This window comes from Canis aureus, chromosome 30 (assembly GCF_053574225.1).
Source record: "Canis aureus isolate CA01 chromosome 30, VMU_Caureus_v.1.0, whole genome shotgun sequence".
NCBI classification, from domain to species: domain Eukaryota; kingdom Metazoa; phylum Chordata; class Mammalia; order Carnivora; family Canidae; genus Canis; species Canis aureus.
Genome location: NC_135640.1, coordinates 25088804 through 25111795, shown reverse-complemented (window position 1 = coordinate 25111795; position 22992 = coordinate 25088804). Strand labels below are relative to the sequence as shown.

The 22992-nt window shown below is 35.7% G+C and overlaps 1 pseudogene; it reads right to left on the bottom strand.

Moving 5' to 3' along the window:
- Positions 1 to 11566: 11566 nt before the first annotated feature.
- LOC144301614 (splicing factor 3A subunit 3 pseudogene) lies at positions 11567 to 13301 on the bottom strand (annotated as a pseudogene).
- Positions 13302 to 22992: the final 9691 nt, after the last annotated feature.

Genomic DNA, 22992 nt, shown 5'->3' with positions numbered 1-22992 from the left:
CAAATCAAGAGTCTGACACTCAAGCACCCCGTATTTGACTGTACTTTTTATGCACCATATATATGGATCTCTTCTATTAATTTTTCTTAGTGCTTTACTGAAGATAATTTTTTTCTTTTTCTTTTTTTTAAAGAGTTTATTCATTTATTTGAGAGAAAGCAAGATTGAGAAGGAGCGAGATTGAGAAGCAGACTCCTTGTTAAGTAGGGAGCCCAATGAGGGTCTGAAGCCCAATGAGGGGCTCAGACCCAGGACCCCAGGATCATGATCTGAACTGAAGGCAGATGCTTAACCGACTGAGCCACCCAGGTGCCCCTGAAGACAATTTCTGTTAAAATTTCTTTATATTCACTGTTTCTCTCTGCTGAGTCCATTGTTTATTCCCGAGGGGTGTTTGCTCATTTCTCCATTAATGGCTAGAAGATGTAGCATGTCCCCTCAATGTCCTAGTAAAATAGCTGTTTTAGGGGAAGGTCATAGTCCATCTCTGCTGATGTACTGAAAGTGTGATGCTGTGTACATGTTCTGGGCCACTCCTTACCACTGTGTAGGTAGGACCAGTAGATTTCACAGAGCCTTTCAGGACTAGCGCCACTACCTTCCCCATCCCTCAGGTATAGACCTCTCAAGGCCTGGCAAATCTTTGCCAGTTATTACTGATAATTCTACCTTTTGGGGATTTTGAGATTAGCTCACTAAATCTGAGGCACATGCAGGTTCATAACCTGGCAAATGTCTGGAGTGGAAGACCTGTCTTACAGGCTAAAGGCTTCTCTAGTCTTTGTCTCCCTTGCTCTGCTTCCCAGCAGGGCAGGACTGAGACCATCCATCCACTGTGCTTTCAGAAGCGGTAAATCTGAGTTCATGTTTTCATGGTGAGCAGTCTACCACCTGTACCACACAGATCTACTTCCTAGATGGGTTTAGAGAATAGCTCCTGCATAGTTGGTGGGGGCTTCTTCCTGATGTTAAATTCAGAACAGGAAAGTTAATATAATGAACTATATAGATTCTAATGTTGCAACTGGCACTTATCCTCCTCTTCCTGAACTATTCATTCTAAATTTCCCTTAACCTCATAATCACCTCAGCGATCACTTTAGTAATTTTTGATGACTTACTCATCAGAATGAATGACGCCATTATTACAGAGGGATTTGAGTCTTTGGCAGTTATATTTGTTTTAGGATAGGGTTATTTTTTATGTCCTTTCATAGTTACAATGACTCAATAAAGAACTAAGAAGTGCTAGTGCTCGCATGGTTTCATACCCTTACCTGTCCCATCACCCCTACCTGTCCCATCACATAAAAACAACTCAACCATCATCTGTTGATTAGGGTCAATTACCCCTGACTACGTGGCAATTCCTTTTCAGACTGGCTATTCCCTGACCATAAGAAGTCCAAAGTATCCTAGAACAGTCATATTATACAGTTCATTGAGAACTTTCTCATATTTCCGGATAAGACTGTGTCTCTCTTTAGTGACCAAAAGCTCCAATCCTACACAACCTCAAATTACAGACACAGGAAGCACAAAATCACTTTAAAGATAAGAGGGATAATTGGGTGACTCCTGATTTTGCCCCATGGATCCCAGATGCATATCTGGGGAGTGACATATCCCGAGGAGAGACACAGTGCAAAGTCTCTGATTTAATATGTATATGGTACTCTGAAAAAAACATTTCCTTTCTGGAATTTTAATTCATGTGTTTCTCCTTGCTTCCACAATTATCTGATATTTCTAAACCATATTTTTAAAATATTTTTTCCCCATTTGCTACAGTGGTTTGCAGTTACCTTCTACATTCTACATGGAAACAGAAGTTGCTTCAGGCATATCCATTTATATAATGATTAGATTCTGGCAAAAACAAACAAACCAAAATATTAAAGTGTGAATCTTTGGGTAGATGTAAAATTGGAGGAGCTGATGTTGATATTACATATTTTATTAAAACATGTTTACATTGTTTGGAAGTTTTATATTTATATTACACATTCATTTTATTTTACATTTTTATAAAAATATATGTTTTATATGTATCACACCTTATTTTAATTTTTTGCAAATTTAAAAAAAGACCAGAGCTTACCATTAGAACATTTTGCTGCATTTATTTATTTATTTATTTATTTATTTATTTATTTAATAAAGAAGGTGGCCTCTAGAAGCTGGAAAAGCCAAGGAAGAGATTGTCTCCTAGAGCTTCTAGCAGGAACTCATGTCTGTCACAAGTTATGCATGAATGCATTCTTGTAAGTATGTATAGAAACAGCAATTCATTAGGTGTCCTGAAAACTTCCCTAGCCCCTCTTTTACAAATGACACATGCACATGGCTTGAGACTCATAAAGCAATAAACCTTCTATAAAAAAGTGATTTGGGGTATATTGTATTAGGCATACAGAAAGTCCTATGTGAAGACAGTGAGATAGGAAACATCTTAGTAATTTTCAAGTACTAGAAAAACTCTTGTGAATGAAGCCATGAAAGTGAAAAGGAACATCCTAAGATAAGATTAAAAAGGTGGGTCTTAGTTTGTGGAAGTCATATCATCACATAATCACTGTTTTGATATTTTCCCTCAGTTATTGGAGACTTGTGGTACTGAATGAAAAATCAGAACTTCCAGTGTTCACTGTATCCAAAGCTATTATATGTGAAACGTTCATTGGCAGTTACACCCCTGCCATACATTAGCCAGATGATACAGAAGTAGGCAGTGCCTTCATATCTAAAACTTTTATATTGCAATTTTTAAATGTTTTTTGAGGAAGGGAAAAATCATTTGTATGAATATGTATTCTAAGTTGTATATATTTCTTATCATTCTAAAAATGTGAATTTGTGAAGCAAAATTTTGCTAGGTGTTAAATTTAGAAATTTAATATATTATTAAAATGCTGCTAACTAGTTCATGGACTTTAAAAGTAAAATATATCTAACCATTAAAAGTTTTTAAAGAAAATTTCATTTTTGGCTAATTGTAATTATGTCTTTTCTCTTTTTCTCTTTTTTTTGTCTAATTGTAATTAAAAGAAAAAGTTAAAATACTAAAAGAAAAATAAAAGTAATACGTTCCAACAAAGAACTCAGCGAGTTATATACCAGGAATAAAATACATTCTTGTTAGAAATAAAGCATATATAAGCCAAATAATCAACAATGTGAATTCCAATGGATTATTAAAAAATAAGACAAAAGATTATTTATTTATTACCTACCCCCACTCCCCACAAAGATGTCCATTCCCTAATCCCCAGAACCTGACACCATGTTACCTTACATGGCAAAGGGGACTTTAGAGTTGACTAAATCAAGGATCTTGGGATGGGGAAATTATTCTAGATTTTCTGTGTGGGTCCAATGTAATCATGAGGATCTTTTTAACAGGAAGTAAGAGAGCCAGAGACAGAAGATATGTGACAAAGGAAGCAGAGTGAAATGATGCACTTTGTATGGAAGAAGGGACCATGAGCTAAGAGAAGGAGGTTGTTTCTAGAAGCTGGAAAAGTCAAGGGAACAGATTCTCTCCTAGAGTTGCTGGAAGGGACTCATGCCTGTCAACACCTTGGTGTTGACCCCATGACACCCATTTTAGATTACTGACCTCCAGAACCATAATAGAATATATTTTTATATTTTTGTTGTTCTAAGCTACAAAATAGTTTGTTTCTGCAGCAGTAGGGCATTAATACAGCATTGCTTTAGCTTATTCTTTCCTAAAGTCATATTGCCCTGCTTAACCTTGCTATTTCAGAGAGATAGTAACCCCTGTGGGGAAGGAATGGTAGAGTAAGGAAAAGAGATGAAATAGCCTGGCTGGCTTTTCACAGCAAGGTGACAGCTGCCCCGGGGTTACTGAATCAGTAACTTCTGAGAGGGAGAAGCGTGTGGTAGTATATCTAGATGCTTCTTTCCTTCCCATATTGTTCTGATCATTCATCAGTTTTCCAGGTCTTTTGTACTGAAACTGTACTTCTCTTATGGATGTTCTCGACTGTTTAATTAGAAAGCTGTGTAGGGACGAACGAACATCAATATCTTTCATGATTCTTAACACAAAAATTGTCAGGCTACCATCTTTTATGAATTTAAATAAACTGTAACCAGATTTAGCAACACTGGAACAATAGAAACTTTGATGGAAACCAGAAATGTGAATACAAGTTACCATATTCCAAGAAGAATCATCTAAACGCAAAAGTTCTTTTTAGTGAAGTCATCTTATAGAGACAAATCTGTGTGAGTCTCATCTACTAGACAGCAGCAGCACAGCAGTAGGGCGCTGCAGATTGACCTATCCCATAGATTTAGGCTGTTTAAACAAATCAACCAAAAGGGCACCTGGGTGATGCAGTCGGTTAAGACTCTGACTCTTGGTTTAAGCTCAGGTCATGATGTTGGGGTCATGATATTGGGGTCATGTGAATGAGCTATGGGTCAAGCTATGTCCTCTTGCTCAGCACAGAGTCTGCTTCACTTTTTCTCTCTTTTTCTCCTTTCCTTCTGCTCCTCTACTTGCCCCCACCCCCCACACACTCTTGCTCACTTGCGTGCACTCTCTCTATCTTCCTCTAAAATAAGTAAATCTTAAAAACAACAACAACAAATCAACTATGGTATAGCATGTGGTCTCCACAAAAACAAAATGAAAATAAAACAGCAAAATAGCATTAATCTTTGGGTAGAAATGTAAATAATGCAAGTAAGCCTAAAAATTGTGAACACAGATATATGCCCAATACTTCGTAACTTATTCCAAGTCCTAAATTAAAACCAACAGGAAAAGATTGCTGAATCTTAAAATGAAAGACTGGTTGCATTGTTTCTTTATAAGGTCTATGATCTTACTTTCCAGAAGCTGAGAAAGGTGGTAAGGTTTGATCCCCGCTCTTCAAAACAAAGTCTGAGCAGACACTAGAATCCTGAGGGCAGATTCCCCATAGACTTTAACAGGAGGCTGAATTAAGCTCAGGACAAAAAACTCAGAAGGAAACTATAGTGGTGATAACCTTCTTGGTGTCTCCCTCTGACAGAAAAAAAAATATTTTGAAATATTTTCTACATTTTTCCTTTTCTTCAAGAAGACTTTCAACAAAGCTGCAAAATGCAGTATGATTGTGTAAATGTAGGGCAGATAATTGCTTCATGTATTAAAAAAAATTATCTCTACCCTAAACTTCACTCACGCTAATATTCATAGTTGGTTCGCCAAGCATGACACTCCGCTCACACCCTGAAGAAATTTAAAAGAAGAAAACTTTAGAAAGCAAAATGTACTTTGGTAAAACTATTCAATCTGTTGAAGGATAATCATATATATGTTATATGACATCTGTAAGGTCATAAAGAAATTATTGTTTATATTCAAATCCTATATATTATATGATCTGTATAAGATTACTTAAGACTGGGCAGCCCGGGTGGCCCAGCAGTTTAGCGCTGCCTTCAGCCCAGGGTGTGATCCTGGAGACCTGGGATCGAGTCCCACGTCGGGCTCCCTGCATGGAGCCTGCTTCTCCCTCTGCCTGTGTCTCTGCCTCTCTCTCTGTGTCTCTCATGAATAAATAAATGAATAAAATCTTTAAAAAAATTATTTAAGACAAAAGCAGCACATAAGTCACATATTTTTATTTTAAAACATGAAATACACATAGTAGTATTAAAGGACAAATATTTGAAGCAATAGATGGCAGTATTGTTGCATTTTTTAATGTTATTAAGCTTTTGCTCACTTTTACTGCTCATCCAACAGCCTGCATTTCTTTCTAAGGTTTTATAGGTCAATGTATAAAGATATCAGAAACGTTAATTTGGAGAAAAAAAAAAGAGAGAGAGAGAGAGAAATGTTAATTTGAAGACTGCTTTTTTTTTCTTTTTTTTTTTTCTTTTTTTTTTTTTACTAGACGACTTTGATTTGCATTTCTTCTCTGTATAAAGGAAGTTACCTGGAGAACGACAGGAGTGTGGAAGGAAAGGTTTCCATTCTTTTACATCTGGTCTTCAGAGCTAACCGACAAGGTCAGGAGGGTCGTGAAACTGGCAGTGAGCTGCTGTGGACTCGCCCTACTATCCTTCTTTCAGTTCACTGAGTTTGCAAAGGGTTTTCAAAACATGTCGTTTATAATATCTATTTAGCCTTTAAAATCTCTTTGATTCCCACATATGCTTTGATGCTGGAGTTAAATGAGATTTATCTATCTCACACGACTTGCTGTCTTCTGTCCAGAGATATTTTTAAAGAAAATTTTTCAATGAATGAACTAGATCTTATAAGGGAGAGAAAATTAAATGGTTTATCTTTGAACAGCACTAACAAGATGACTACAGGAGATATAGACAGAAAACTGTAATAATGAGGCTATCATAAAGCCAGCTAGACAGAGAGAGAACAAAGGGGGAAATGAGTAATGGGTCATCCACTTAAAATTGTTTTCTAGAATTTCAGGGTGTAAATGGAACTACAGGCCCAGACATACTGAATTTAAAGCTTTTGCTGCTACAGGAGTAGCGTTTGATACCTAAGTAGGCAAAGAATATTTTTTGCTGCATCCATTGACTTCAGTCATACAAGATTTTTCTTGCAAGAGTGCTGGTTTTCAAAAAAGAAAAAAAAAAAAAGCACTGACATATTTTACTTTACTTCCTTTTTTTCATAAAAAGGAATCAGCTACCAATTGGACTTAATAGCTCAAGTAAGAATGTACCCATTTAATCTTATCAATTTTTGTGTGGTTTTCAGTGACAAGAATGCTGTATTGAAGTGTCACACTTAAGTGATGTGTCATTCCTTTTTGAATCTTCAACATAATATGGCGGAATTTTGTCATGAACCACAAATAGCAACTAATGTAGGAGCAAGCCAGGTTTCTCTGTACACTTTATAGCAAAACCAGGACATGATAAAGAGTCTTTCTTTTGAAATCTCTGTATTTGACTAGATAACATAAAATGATCAGGATCAAAGTTCTTTCTGTGGTTTGACGGGGCTTTACCTTTTGTCTCCAATTCGATTACTCAACCTGCACAAATAATGACCGTTCATTTTCTTAGTGATAATGTTAAAAGGGTTTGTGATTTTCAATAAACCATTATACATACTACATAATTCTATCCCAGAAATCGCCTTTTAGGAGAGCTGGCCCACTTACTGCAAATCCCGTTGCCGTTTGTGAACAACTAGACGTAGTTTGAACAAGTCAAGAGCCTCAGGCAAATCCTGAATAAAAGTCGGACTACACAAGAAAAATTCTGGGGATCTGATGCAGGAACCTTCCTGCCACCTTGGGCAGCTTATCATCAGGAAAATGAATATGTTGAAATTATTAGTTTTAAGGATTCGATGGTCTTCCAAAGCATTGAATTAATGTTTAAAAGAACAGAGAAACAGGTAGAGAGATCATTTCACTTTCTTTCAAAATGTTGTCCTATAATGTAGAAAGAGTAAATAGAAGACTTTGTTTGCTTATTATTAATAGACAATGATAGGGAAATGATTTATAAAAGTCATAAGCAATTTTTAAAATTTATAAAAGTGATTTTTAAATTATGAAAACTAGTTTATAAAACTATTAAACTATATAAAATAGCCTTTTTATTAATAGTGAAATTGCTGAATCTGTCGTGAAATAATGTCAGGAGGGAAAGAAGGCATTCCTCAGCAAAGTTTCTTTCAAAATTATAGAAATGTAATATATAGCGACTTTAACAAAATCCTCCTAGACTCATTAGCTAGGCAAGATCACATGTCTGTTCCAAGCTAAAGAAATTAAGAAGAATGAAGACTGGTGCAGATATAGCGAGATTGGTTTCCCTGTGTGGGATATACAGCTGTGCTGGCAAAAGAGCAGTATAACAGAGGCGATGCAGTAAGCCTGGTTTAAGAGAGTATTTGTATCCGTGTTTTTTTCTTTACCTTGCTCCTTAGTGAGGCAGGCCCATTTTGAGGGCCATGAATCTGGCCAGTGAAGGGTGAGCAATCTTCCCTGGCCGGGCTTCAAGAGTTAGCATTCGACTGCAGAAGTCATGTCTGTGTTCAAGAGTCCACTTACTATCATGTAGAAATAGAGGGGTTCTTGCTACATTCTCATACTTAATTCTGCCTTCTATATCGAGCAGATCATCAGACAAACAGGATTTTTAATTTTGAGCATTAGAGCTGCTATCCTAAATTATACCAGGAAAAATTCTCTCAACAATGTTTTTTTTAAAAGAATTTATTTATTTATTTATTTATTTATTTATTTATTTATTTATCAGAGCTAGAGAGAGAGAGAGAGAGAGAGAGAGCAAGCAGGGGGAGTAGCAGGCAGAGGGAGAGGGAGAAGCAGGCTTCCCACTGAGCAGGGAGCCCAATGTGAAGCTAGATCCCAGGACTCCCATATGATGACCTGAGCCAATGGCAGATGCTTCACCAACTGAGCCACCCAGGTGCCCCTCTTCCATGTTTTAAGATACAAATTCACAACTACAATACAACGAAGTTCTAGAGATCTAATGCACTGTATAAGGATTATAGTCAATAATACTGTATAATATAGCTCAAAATTGACAGACTAGTCTCAATCGTTCTCACAATAGATACATAGATGATAGATGGATAGATGGATAGATAGATAGATAATTATGTGACATGATAGAAGTTTTAGCTAAAGTTGTGGTAGTAATTATAATATAAATATATCCAATCAAGACATTGTATACCTTAAGCTTACTCAGTATTTTATGTAAATTTTAGCTCTATAAAAAAAATGCTTACTCAACTGTGCTGCTGTTTGCCCTGAAAATATTTATTTATCAGGGGGCTTATTAAAACATTTTAAATATGCAAAAAGTATACATTTGAAGAATATCTTAAAGAGTACTAGGGGAAAAACACTTTTTTTTTTTTCATCTAACCAGCTTAAGAAATAAACTTGAAAACCATGTTATGGCTCTCACTGATATGTTCTCAAGTTTTTCTTTCAGAATTAACCAAAACTCAATATTTCAATGTTCTGTTCAATATTTTCCTTTCCATATGTAATTTTACAGTAATTACATGTGCAGGTAAAATATATTTAGTGATTTGTTTTCTTGGTCTTTGAACATTAATTTACTACACAGGAAATCTTAAAGATTTTTAGTACTCTGTAGTATTTTAGTATATATGCATAATGCTACATGTATATTTGTATATATATACACATATAATATATGTATGATAATATAATATATGTTATACTATGTATATACACACACAGACACATACAGTAGACTCATTTCCCTGTCAGTGAACATGTGAGTCATTTCTGGGTTTTTGATATTGTGAATGATGATGTCATAAAGATTATCTATGGGGTTCTTGGCCGAAAAATGCAGATTTTAGACTATACTTACGAGTGTAATTGCTAGGTCATGGGATAAATGTATATTCAACTTTAGTAGATTATTCCAAATTTTTCTTTAATGTACTTATAAAACTTTTACTTTGAGCAATTCATGAGTTCTGGTTGCTTCAAATATTTCCAAATTTCATTATTGTCAGATTTTAATTTTTGCTAAACCTACTGGTAAAAAATAAAATCTTAATTTTTAGTGTTTTAATTCGTATCGCTTTGCCTGATGAAGCTGAACATCTAGTACTAGATTTGTTGCCTATTTGTTTGAACTCTGTGAAATGCTTTTTTTATATTCTGCATCCATTTTTCTTTTGCAGTGTTTGTATTTATCTTATTGTTGGTTGAATGTCTTATAGGGCCACCTGGGTGGCTCAGTTGGTTAAGCGTCTGATTTTTTATCTCAGCTCAGGTCTTGATCTTGGGGTCACACATTCAAGCCCTTTGTTGGGCTCCACACTGGGCATGGAGCCTATTGTTTTTATTTTTTTTTATTATATAGATTTGCATTTAGCTTCAGTCAATAAATTCCTTCACGTTTTCTGTATTGTTTATGACATTACTGACATAACTCTCTTCTGAAGATCATAAAGATATTCTCTTAAGTTCCATTGTAAAAGATACTTTCACATTTAATATTTAATCCAATTGGACTTGATTTTTGTGTGTGTGTGTGTTGGTGAAAAGTAGGCATTCTTTTTCTTTCAGAAAATGGGAAACTGTTGAAAATCATCAGTCTTTTCCATACTGATGGACAGCTCCACCTCCACTGCAATCATACCTGAAGTTTCCACGTACAGAAGATCTGCCGTCAGCCTTTCAATGATATACCACTGGATTATTTTCAACAATATCAATATATTTTCCTGCTTGTAATACTCTAATAAATACTCTTTTTAAAAATTTTATGTTAGAGATATTTTTACGTATAAATCACAATTGTTTCTCCCTATTCTACTTTCTGTAATACCTGAAAAAAATCTGCAAATTTATTGCTATTTGTTCCTTAAATTCTTGGAAGTATTTACAAGTAAAAGTAATTGGATCTAAAGTTTGTTGGCATCCCCTGTTTTTCATTTTAAATTTGAGATATAATTTGCTTATAATAAAATTCACCTCTTTTTAGTGTGATTGAGGGAAACCTTCTATATCTGGTTTATTGAGAGTTTTTATAATAAATGGATATTAAATTTTGCCAAGCATCTGTGCATCTATTGAGATGATTGATTGATCATAGTTTTTTCTTTTCTTATGTTTCAGCCTATTGATATGGGATATAACATTGCTTAGATGGCAAAATTTGCAGTAATCTTGTTTTCCTGGGATAAATTACAATTGGACACAATGTTTGTCTTCTCTATAGAGCCCTGCATTTGATTTGCTCATATTTAATTTAGAATTTTTGCATTTATGTTCATAACTAAACTCTTAGTTTTTGTTTGTTTATTTTTTGCTTGTCTGTTGCTTTACAATATGTTTATCTGGTCTGTGGATGAGTTTAGCTACATGTGAGTTGGAAAGTGTTTCTCGACCTCTTATTTTCTAATAGTTTTTTTTCTAATAATTTTTATAAATGGTATTATTTACTCCTAAAATATTTGGAGAAAGAAAACAATAAAGCTATTCAAGGCTGAATTCGCCTTCAGGGCATAAGGCTTTCAATTTTCAAAAAAACAAATACAGGATGATTTATCTACTTCTTGAGTGACCTTCCATAGTTTTTTGTTTTTTGTTTTTTTGCTTTTTTTTCCCATGGCATTTGTACATTTTATCTAAGTTGTTTAAGGAGAGAAGCTTTTGAAGTACAGATTTAATTTCTTTAATAGGTGAGAATATGCAGGTCTCCTACAGGTTTTTTTGTTTTTTTGTTTTTTTACAGTTATAGGAAGTTTGTGTCCCTGAATTTTTTATTCCATCTATATTTTCACATTTATTGGTATAAATACGTTTATAATTGTAATCACATGTTTTTAATATCTCTAGTGCTTAATCTTAGTGTATTTTTTTTCCTGGATTAGACTTTCTAGTTACAATTTTGTTCCTTATGTTTTGTTTTGTCTTGTTTCATTAATATATGTTCTTATCTCTATTATTTCCCTTCTACTTTTTATGGGTTTCTATTGCATCAGATTTTGTCAAACTTCATATTTTAATTCTTGAACCATTCATTTATAGAATTCTTTCCTTTCTTTTTTTTTATTTTCTGACAGAATCTTTTAATATAAAACAAAGATAAAACACATCTCAGCCCTGCAACCTGCCAGCATGCCTTGGTTTTCACAAGATGCCCGCTAGACCTTAAGACTTAGTAGGAGAGTCTTTAAGGAGCACTTGGTTGGGAGAAATAGAAAAAGGAGATTTCAGGTAAGCCTGGGCAAGCCCAGAAGCTGAGCTACATCCCTGAACACTAGAGCAGTCCTTGTCTCTTCAGGTCCTCATTGGGCTTCTTATTCACCACGTTCCCACTGGAGTCTTCATAGTCTTCCTCGGTGTCAGGCTGCCATCGCTCTGATGCCTTCTGCAGTTTCAGCTTGGCCCACAAGGAGACAGCATCTTCGATCTGTATCACGTTAGCCAAGTGGGCAGTGTTTGGGATGCCCAAACACCTCATGCCATGGGCATGACGCCACTCAACAAAGTGCCGCTGGAAGGTCTTGGGACCTCGGTACGTGTAATCTCCACAAATCTCACAGTTATAGTTGATGTTTAGACCATGAAGCTACAGCCAGTAGGGAAATAGGTTTGCCATCCCAGCCGAGGGGCAAGTTTTTGGGGTTGTAAAAGATCTCATTCTCCTCATCTTACTTTCACTCTCACTGATCTTCTCTTCCTCTTCTTCTTCTCGTTCCTCCTCTGTCCTCACCTGCTTGAGTTGTACATTTTCATGCATGAGATGCAGCTGTTCCCCAAGAATCTCTACATATTCATAGAGCTGGGCTTCTAGGAAGGCAATGTCTTTATTCCTCTCAGTATCTCGCTTGGTGCCTTTTGACTTGGGATTTTTGGCAAACAGGGAGGTGTCAAGTGACTCCAGGGACTTTCCTTTGGTGCTGAAGAGCCTCTGGGCTGGCTCTTCTAGGGTCCCACCACACTTCAAGCCTAGAGCTAAGAGTGCAGATTTCAATCTGTCCAGACCCAGGGAGGCCAACTCCTCCCAAGAAGAGAATGCAGACAGGTCAAGATGGGCTCCAGCATGGGTCAGGGCACTGCGTGTCTTTTCGGCCATCCAGGAAAGGTACCATTCTCCCACTTCTTCTCAAATTCATTCTGAATCTTCCCAAAAAGTTCATTCTGATCGTGGAGGGGCTTGACTCAATCTGTGTAATCTTGAAGGTACTCAAGCAGCATCTCTAGGTATCTCTTATAGTCAGCATTTTCCTCTCTTTAGAAATGTCAAATAACTGGTCAAAGATGGACAGGTAGGTAATATAATCCAGTTTCTCTGAGGCCTTGAGATTAATGTATTTGAGATAACAGTCATGGAAGTTGAGATAACGACCATATCCCTCTTCATCTGTGAACTCCACCAAGTTTTGTGCCTCCTCACTTGGATTCTCTCTAGCCTTCAGAAGCTTCTCAAATTCCACTGACATTGGCACACAGATCTCATTTGGGTGTTTCCGATGGAATTCTTTTATTTTCTTGAGTCTATTATAAAATTCAGAAAATTCACTGGGTCCTGAAATGGCATTGAGTTCCTCCTTTCGTAACCCATCCTTATCATCATGCAAATACCGCAGGTTCCCACTCACTTCCATATACCTATCCTGCATGGCCCGTGTGCGGTGGTCAGAATTGATCTGGTCCCGGAGCGTGGACTTACTTCTTAGTGAGCATCTCTTTGGCCACGACGTCCATGAGCCGTTCCTTCACCTCATGGTACCGCCGCTGCTGCTCCAGGATCATCTCCATGTTTCCTCCTCCGCGGGTTCGACCCCCGACCAAGTCTTTCTTTTCTAATGCATCAGATAAGGCTGCAATATTCCTAAAGCACTGCTAACATGCATTCCACAAGTTTTGATTTACTGTATTTAATTATAATTCAAGTGAAGATAAATTTTGTGTTTCTTTGTAACTTCTTTCTCCACCAGTAGATTAGAGTTTTATTACTTAACTTCTAGATATATATAACTTATTCTGCTCTTGTCAGAGAACATAAACAAATAATCACAGCCCTTCAAAATTAATTGATCTTGTCCTATTTTATGATCAATTAATTATAATTTACCAATTAATTTTGGTAAATGTTTCTTGTCAGCACAAAGTAATGCGTATTTTTTCTTAGGTGCAATTTTCCATAAAATTTATTTAAATTGGTTTTGTTAAATCAATCAGATTTACTGTATCCTTCCTGAGTTTTCTCTGGCCTGGTAATCCATACAAAACACTACAACAAGATTTGCTATATTTGTTCATTAATAAATCCACATATAAATCAACTGCCTAGACCAGGTTGTGGCAGGAATAATACATCTTTCTTTTAATGCCTCTTTGTCTATATTTAATATTTTCTTGTTAATATATTGTATTAAGAAAGAATAATACAAAATGTTGTTTTGTCCCTCTACTAATTTCAATTTCTCAATATGTAATTCGTAGTAAAACTTTAAATTTATAACAGTAATTTTCAAACCTCCACTTATAACTAAATAAATGCATGCTAAAGAAAAAAATTAAAGTACTCATAGGTTAAAAATAGCTGTCAAATAATATAGTTCTGATTTAATTTCTTCTATGAATTTAGTATAAACTATATCACAACCATGTAACACCATAAACTATACTATGTATCATTTTGCATAATGATTTATATTGGTTTCTATCCTAAAATCGATAAAATTAAAAATGTCTAAGTGTATACATGTCTTGCTTATACTAAAAAATAAGAAAAGAGCATATGTTGGGAATTGGGGCTGGCAGAAATTAGTATGCAGAATTTACTTCTAGTTTCTAGATAATTCTACAGTCAGATCAGTTTTCAAATATGAGGCAACCCAACTGATAGCAGCTCAAAAGTCTGGAGTAAATTAAAACATGAGTAACATGAGTAAATTGAGTAAGCACATATACTTTCTTTTTTTTTTTTTTTAAGATTTTATTTATTTACTCATGAGAGACACATAGAGAGAGAGACAGAGACATAGCTAGAGGTAGAAACAGTCTCCTCACAGGGAGCCCGATGCTGGACTTGATCCCTGGACCGGGATCACGCCCTGAGCCAAAGGCTCAGCAGCTGAGCCTCCCAGGCATCCTGCACATATATTTTCTGATGATTGATTATTCTTTAAGAGTTTAAGCAGACCTTCACTAGCAGCATTTATTTATGTAATATATTTAATATGTTTGTAGAGGCCAGATGCCAGGATGGGTAAAGAGAATTAAGTACCCTTATAGCAAATCAAATCACCATGCAGCAAATTATATCACTTTTTTTTTTAAGTTTTATGGCCTTATAGTTTGAGACCTCCTTGATTTAGTGATTATCAAGAATCTCTTTTAGTGCCATGAATAGATTAATCAGCCATTTAAATTGCCCTAGCAGTTCTTTGACCTAAATGAATAATTTTAATTTTTCTTTGGATCATTTCCATTAAAAAACTGCATTTGGTTTTAGAATAATATATTTTTCTTTTCTGGATGTATAGCCCTCATTTATTTTCAAGAATCCTTTAGAAAAAGTTTCTTTATTCCTTCCTATAAAAAAGTGATGCAGTGATCAATCTGTGCATTTTTAAGTGAAGCTTGAATTGAATTGATCCTGAGTTAATAAAAACAATGATAAATGGATGAGTTTTCAGAATAGTATTCCAGATTTTCCGTCGAAAAGCCCAGTTCAGTTACCAGTTAGAGATGTTTTCCAGGTTACAGCACAGGGAAAAAGCACACATGTGGAGCACAGTGATCTCATTGAGGAAGAGTGATTGAGCTGGCCAAGGTGGCTGGATTTCCCAGGACAGACTCTCAGAGAGTAGAATGCCTTACAGAGAGAAAATTCTAGAAAATCTGTTTAGGATCCTCTTCAAGACCTCTGCTGAGAACTGAGCAGCGTAAGTGTATAAGGAAACTACCCAAGTCAAGGAAAGAACCATTCAAAGGATTGCAGGAGGTAATACTTGAGCTACCATGAAGTCAGAGATCAGTACCTGTCTTCATATGCTAGAGTGGAAAACCTGATAATTCATGGGCCTTGATGAAGGGCACCCAGAAAGATTTTGCTTTATTGAATTATTAAAATAAGGTAATTATTTTTTGAAGATTGATTGATTGATTGATTTAGAAAACATGAGTGGGAGGGAAGAGAAGAGGAGGAAAGGAAGAAGCAGACTCCCCATTGAACACAGAGCCCCATGCTACACATGGGGCTCATCCCTCCATCCCAAGAATACCACCTGAGGCAAAAATAGAAATCAGACTTAACCCACAGAGCCATCCAGGTGCCCCTTTCTGGACTAATTTTAATAACTCTATTATATTTTGCTGATACATAATAATCCAAGCACTTGTACCCCATTTGTTAAATCTATTTTCTTTTGGTTAAAGAGATTAGTATTATCCTGAGCCATTTCTCTACCATATCTATATTCTCCTTTCCTTACATTGTTCTGTGCCCCTAAGAATATCAATGCATTGGGTCATCAGTTTAACTTGGGCCTTGTTGGGTTTTCACAAAGGGAGATGTATTATTATCCCCTCTGTTTTGGTTCTTGCAATAGTTATAGCCCTCTAAGATTATAATTCTTATAGGAGGGCTTTGCTTCAGTTTTTCTAGTTGCAAATAACTTCATTTTTGCCACTTAAAGCATAAGAGTAGTATAGATTTCCATTGTTGCTAGTCTCTGCATCCCTCTTCATTCCTTCTTGATTCCAGTCACCCCAGTTAGACCTCTGGAAAAGTTTTCTTTAATGTTTTCTCTTCTGTTAAATTCATTTGGAAGTGTGTTCTGCTTCCTGTCTGATGCAATATATCTTCCTGTATGTAACCTGTTGACTTGAAATATCAATAATTATTATCTTTCTATACTACATCATAGCTTATTAGTTAGCTTGCTCCCTTGGGGTATTGATCATTGTGCTTCAGAAGGAGGGGACTGGTACTGAGCTAGGGTGCAAAGTGAGAATTCTTACTTATGAGATACCAGTAAAGTTGGGACCAAGAGGAAGGTGTACTGGATATTTGCCAATGTAGCTTTATATTATTACCATACCCCTGCCACGCACACTTAAATAAAAACACCAGTCATAATAGAGTTGCTCCAATGACCACATGCCTCAAAGTTTATAAGAAGCATGTTCATAGCAGCTGGCCACCGAAAACCTCTCCTTTGAAAATATAGATGAATATTTTCCTATCTAGCAAAACTGCTATTGGGATTAACATGAAGTTAACATGTTAACATGACATATTTAACAGAAATTCTGCATTCTGTTTTGTTTCAAACAGCCGAGCACTTAATTCTTATTTACTGGGTAGAAGCCTTGTGCAAGGCAATGTTGGCCATATTCAGATTTGCTATTTTTCATCAAATAACTTAAAATCAACATAAGGTAAAATATAGATACACATTTGGAGTATGTATAAACACCTAGATAGTGCCTGTATTCCTTAATGATATACTTAGCCTTTTTAATGACACTTTGTAGGTGAGGAAACATTATACACAATATAATTAAGGGAATTGCCTAATTTCACACAATGGGCTAATGATTCTGGTTGAGCTTTGAACCCAAGTATACTCTGCCTTGTAAGTACATGCTCCAACCAATATGTTATGCTGCTTCTTGATATGTCATTACAATATTTTGCATTTAAAAAACACACATTTTTTTAGTGGCACCTGGGTGGCTCAGTGGTTGAGCTTCTGCCTTTGGCTTGGGTCTTGATCCTGGGGTCCTGCGATGGGTCCCACATTGGGTTCCCCACAGGAAGCCTGCTCCTCTCTCTGCCTATCTCTCTGCCCCTCTTTCTGTGTTTCTCATGAATAAATAAATAAAATCTTAAAAAGTATGTTTTTAAAAAATTGTCATTTGTTACTTTTCCATATAAAGCAATGATCACAGTGGTTTTATTATTTAAAGAGCTATCTGAAGTGAAAGAATAGCTAAGATCAAAAACAACTTTATTCTGAGATATTTAACCTGTTTGTTTCCATCCAGTCAGCCCTCCTCCAGTCAGAGGTTACAGAGTTTAGAGTTCCAACTCATACTGAAGCTTTCATAAACAGTGATTAAAATGACAGACAGATGTTCCCCACAACCAGTCACTCACAAGAGCAAAAATGGGCACTGAATGGATGAGAAGTAGAAAGACTCATGAATTTTTGTCCTTAAGGGTTAGAAGACAAATAGATCTTTCAGCTCTGCAAACGAGCACAACAAGCAATCCAAAAGCATTATTGGTGCAAGGTAGTTTGTAGAATCTGTTCCATTTGTCACTGGAGCTAGTGATTGATGTTAGCAGGATTTGACTTATAGTCCAGGCCCAAGATCAGTGGCCCTGTGTTCAGAGCGATACTTTAGGTTTAAAGGTGATTCATGTCCCTAAAACACTCAGCAGCAGCATTTACGTCTATTACCATTTTTTAAGTTGAGGTGTGGGTAGGAAGGAGGAGTTAAGCTTGGCTAACCTGAGGAAACGGGGAAAAATACAATTCTACAAATTATTTTCCTGAAAGCAGATAATAAACTATATTATTGCAGATAAATGATATTAATCCCTCTGAACGTTCCTTTTATTTATAACTACATTAATTCAGAAAGTGAGATAAATCTTTGCCTTTGATACTATTCAGTTTCTTTTTCTTCCTTTCTTCCTTTCTTTTTTTTTAAATAAGGATTTTATTTATTTATTTGAGATAGAGAGTGAGTGAGAAAGCCTCAGATCATGACCTGAGCCGAAGGCAGATGCTTACCAACTGAACCACTCAAGCACCTTGATACTTCTCAGTTTTTGAGCACAGAGTTTCTTAGAAGGTATTTTTGATACTTAAAAAAAAAAAGAATAGATAAAACAAAACAAAACAAAGGATAACTGAAACTATAGACTTTCTTTTTGTTTGTTTTTTGTTTTTTGTTTTTTTTTAACTATAGACTTTCTATAATCATTAGCAATTAGGAAAGAAAAATGAAAAGTACGGTGCCTGTGACATTCATACAAAAATCAAGATATGTACCATCTGTATTATTATACACAGACAGCATGGGAGCCAGGAGATGTGGAGTTCATTTGCTGTCAATTCTTAAATATCTACACTAAATAAAAAATAACTAGATGATTTTAGTTGAACCGAGTCTCTAACACTAATATTGACTGTATAAGGATCAATCTGAATATGAATATTACCCACATGTATGTATGTGTGTATGTAGTATCTATCTATCATCTATCATCTATCTATCTAATCTGTAGAATAGCTTCAGCACATAAACTATTTCAAATCAAATCATTTTGTTTATCTGAGAGATAAATAAGCCAAATAAAGTGATTTTGTTGGTAAGTAGCAAATGTGTGCCAGTATAATAACATGTGAGGGACACAGTTCTGGGTACTGGGAATATAATATTCTGAACCTCATGTACCTTACATTTAAGTGGGAGAGCCAGAAAATAAATGCTGTCAGACTATGCTCAGTGCTGTAAGGGAAATTCTTGGGTAGCATGTTGTAGGAAGATCTCTCTGAAAAAATTGAGTATGGATTACTGGTGAGAAGGAATGTTTTCACCAAGGATTATGTGAAAGTAATGCAAGGAGAATAGATGCCCTAAAGACAGGAGATGGAAAAATACTTATTGGAGGAAAAAGTAGGAGAGTGGTCTGCTTTATGAAGCAGAGTGAGCATAAGGGGCGAATGGTAGGGAAAACAAACAAACTATAGAGGTGGCTATGGGTCAAATAGTAAAAGATTATAATGGCCATGTTTTTGTATATCATAAAATGCTTTAAACAGAACTTAGTAGAGCATTATACTGTCCCCAAGGAACTCAATGGAATAATATCTATATAAATGGGATTCTGTAACCATAGTTTCAGAAGTTATTTTAGGGCATAACATACTATCTCCCCAACATTATTTACTAAAAGTAATTGGATTTGTGGTTTGCACTTGGTTTCATTGGAGCTTTGAGATTTTTTTTTTTTTTTTTTTTTTTTTTTAGATTTTATTTATGTATTTGAGAGAGAGAGAGAGAAAATGAGAGAAGCAGAGAGAGAGAGAGAAGCAGGTTCCCTTCTGAGCAGGGAGCCCAAGGGCAGGACCCTGGGATCATGACCCAAGCCTAAGGCAGATGCTTAACCTACTGAGCAATCCAGGTGCCCCCAAAAGGGTTGATCTCTAAGTCTGTTCAGGTAGCTGGAATGCCCATGTGACCAGTTCACTATGACAAATTACCACCACGAACAGACTTTGCGCTTCCTCCCTGACACCTGGTACCCAGGTGCTTTACACACATGCTACTGATAGTTTGAGATCTGAACAGAACACACCTTAGGGGATCCAGTAGTGGAAAGAAAAAGACTCATATCCTTTTTTTGCTGTTAGTTTCTCATGAGGGCTCTCTCCTTGGCCACCTTCTCTCTGTGTTCTTACATGGCCTTCTCTCTGTGCATGTTCTTGGTGTCTCATGCTCTTTTTATGAGGACATCAGTCTTATCGGAGTAAGGTCCTCTATTTAAAACCTCATTTAACATTAATTACCTCCTTAAGCTCTCCTTCCACATACAGTCACATTAGGGTTTCGAGTTTCAGTATATGAGAGTGGGAGTGATAGAATTCAATTCAGGAGAACCATATTGCATAAATGATAACCCCAGGATTTTCTTTTTGGAGGAATGATTTTTATTCATAATATGATTCTCTAATGCTAAATTTGTACTTCTTTGTCTACTATTAGGTGATTATGAAGATTAGGGGACCATTTGGTGATTACGGTCCTGTGCAATTAGAAGTAAAAACCTCAAAATTATTCCTATTTTATTATATTTAAATATTTTAACCACTTTCCATGAGATGAAGACCATGGCTAAATCTAAATTTACAAAATTTAGAATTTTTATTGTTAACACTTACAGTAACAACACTTTTTATTTATTTATTTTTTTTCAACACTTTTTATTTAAATGTTAATTATATACCAGCTATATGTTTTGAAAGAATGTAAGTTGATATTTGAGGTCTCTTTGTTATTTAAGTTTAACAATTGTCTAATAATCCGTTAATTATACAAAGAAGAGAATTTTCTTTTTCCCAGTCTCTTTGCAATGTGTATCATAAAGCGTGTTTGATAGTTTGACTCATTTCTTCTAAACATAAATTGATTTTCTATATATGCCAAAGGAAAATTAAAAGTCAATTTTTTATTTGGTGTTTTTTTGTTTGTTTGTTTGTTTTTGTTTGTTTGTTTCTTTGTTTTTTATCCATATAAGGATGCCTGGGTGGCTCAGCAGTTAAGTGTCTGCCTTGGGCTCAGTCAAGTCCTCGCAGGGAGCCTGCTTCTCCCTCAGCCTATGTCTCTGTCTCTCTCTGTGTGTCTCTCATGAATAAATAAATAAAATATTTTTAACAATCCATGTAATTATTTGAGAGATAGGCAAAGCCTGTGTATTGATTTTGTTTGAATAATGATTCCGAAATAAAGTGAAGTCTACACCCTTATTATATTATAGTTCATATTATAGTAAAATCTGAGCATACAAAAGGAACTGATAACATTGCTTCATGTTAGAAAATAATTTTGTCTGCTTTAAAAAATAATGCAAACAATGCATTTAGTACTATCTAAAGAAAACCACTTCTATTTCTCCTTACTCACTACTCACAGAATATTTCTGTACTCTACCTTGTTTCTGGTCACCATTGCATGATTTTTCCACATACCAAACAATTATCCAATGCCAGCTGGGTGTTCTGCAATTGAACTCAATTCTGACATTAACCAGAATTGGCACAGACCCTCTGAGTGTAGGAATCAGTCTCACAAGAGTGCCCCCCACTCAAGATGCCTATTGCAAGTGGAATCTCCGAGTTATCCACAAATTCTGATTGACTTGGCTATATACTGGAGGTGCCCACAACACCCTCACTGGAATCGATCATTTGCTAGAACAGGTAACAGAAGTTGGTAAACATTTACTTACATTTGCCACTTCATCATAAAATAGAGTGTATGATTGATATATGATACAGATAAAAAGGTTCGTAGGAGAAGGTCTGGAAGGGTGCTGAATGCAGGAGCTTTTGTCTCCATGGATTTGGTGTGTACCACCCTCCCAGCATGTAGAAGCTCTCCAGACTCCACACTATTAGAATTTTTATGGAGGCTTCATTACATAGGCACATTGATGATGAACTCCATTTTCAACTCCTCTCCCTTCTCTGAAGAATGAAGAGCAAGGCTGAAAATTTCACGTTTCCAATTTGGCCTGGTCTTTCTGGTAACCGTCCCCCATTCAGGAGTCTAACAAGTTGTCTCGTTAGAACAGAAGACATTTCTATCACTCAGCAAATTCCAAGGGCTTGAGAAGCTCCGTGTCAAGCACTCTCATCACTCAGGAAATTATAAGCTTTAGGGGCTTGGTGTCAGGAACTGAGGTCACTGACTTAATATTTGAACAGAAAATTTCTTAGCACCTCTATTTATAAGGGTGCTAGGATCTCTTTGTCAGGATGGGGTGGGGAGGTAGAGATATTATCTATCTATCTATCTATCTTTATTTATTTATTTATTTATTTATTTAAATATATATTTAAATTATTTCAAATACATATAATTATTTTTTCTAATTTTATTTACATATAAATATAATGCAGAGCACCTAATACTTTAATGCACTTAAAGCAAACAACCAGAAGTGCAATAATTATCATGACCATGAAGACATAATTTGATCATCTGAAATTTGGATCTATTTTGAGTCATATTTATCTATTATTTTTCTATCAGACTTTATAACTGTAGGGCATGTCAATGGAGTTTGACAGAACCAGTCACAGTACTATGGCTGATATTAGATATTTATTGAATGGTCATCACAGCATCCCTTTTGTAGAGCCTCTCCTTCCCTGTGTTGGTTTCCTATTAATGCTATAACAAATTATTTCAAATTTAGTGGTTTAAAGATAAACTAAAAATTGTTATTTTAGATCCTATAGGTCAGAAATCCAACATAGTCTCACTGGTCTAAGATCATAGTCAGGAGAGCTTCATTCCTTTCTGGACATTCTAGAAAAGAATCATTTCCCCTGCCTTTTCCTGATTGTAAAGATTTCCCTCTGATCTTTGCACATAGCCCCCTACATTCCAGAACCAGCAATAGGGCACACCATTTTTCTCATACTGCCTTCTGACCATAACTGAGAAAGGTCCTTCTCCACTTTTAAGGACTCCTATGATTAGATTGGGCCTTCTCTGAGTAATCCAGCATGATCTTCTCATCATTCCCATCTTAATTTAATCACACCTGAAATGTTTCTTTTGCCAAGTAAAGTAATATATTTACAGGCCTGATGATTAGAGTAGAGACATCTCTGAGGTCATTTTCCTACTTGTCACACTTTCTTTGTCCCGTGCACATTTTATCATGGGTGTACAGTTAATGGTCATTCTGTCT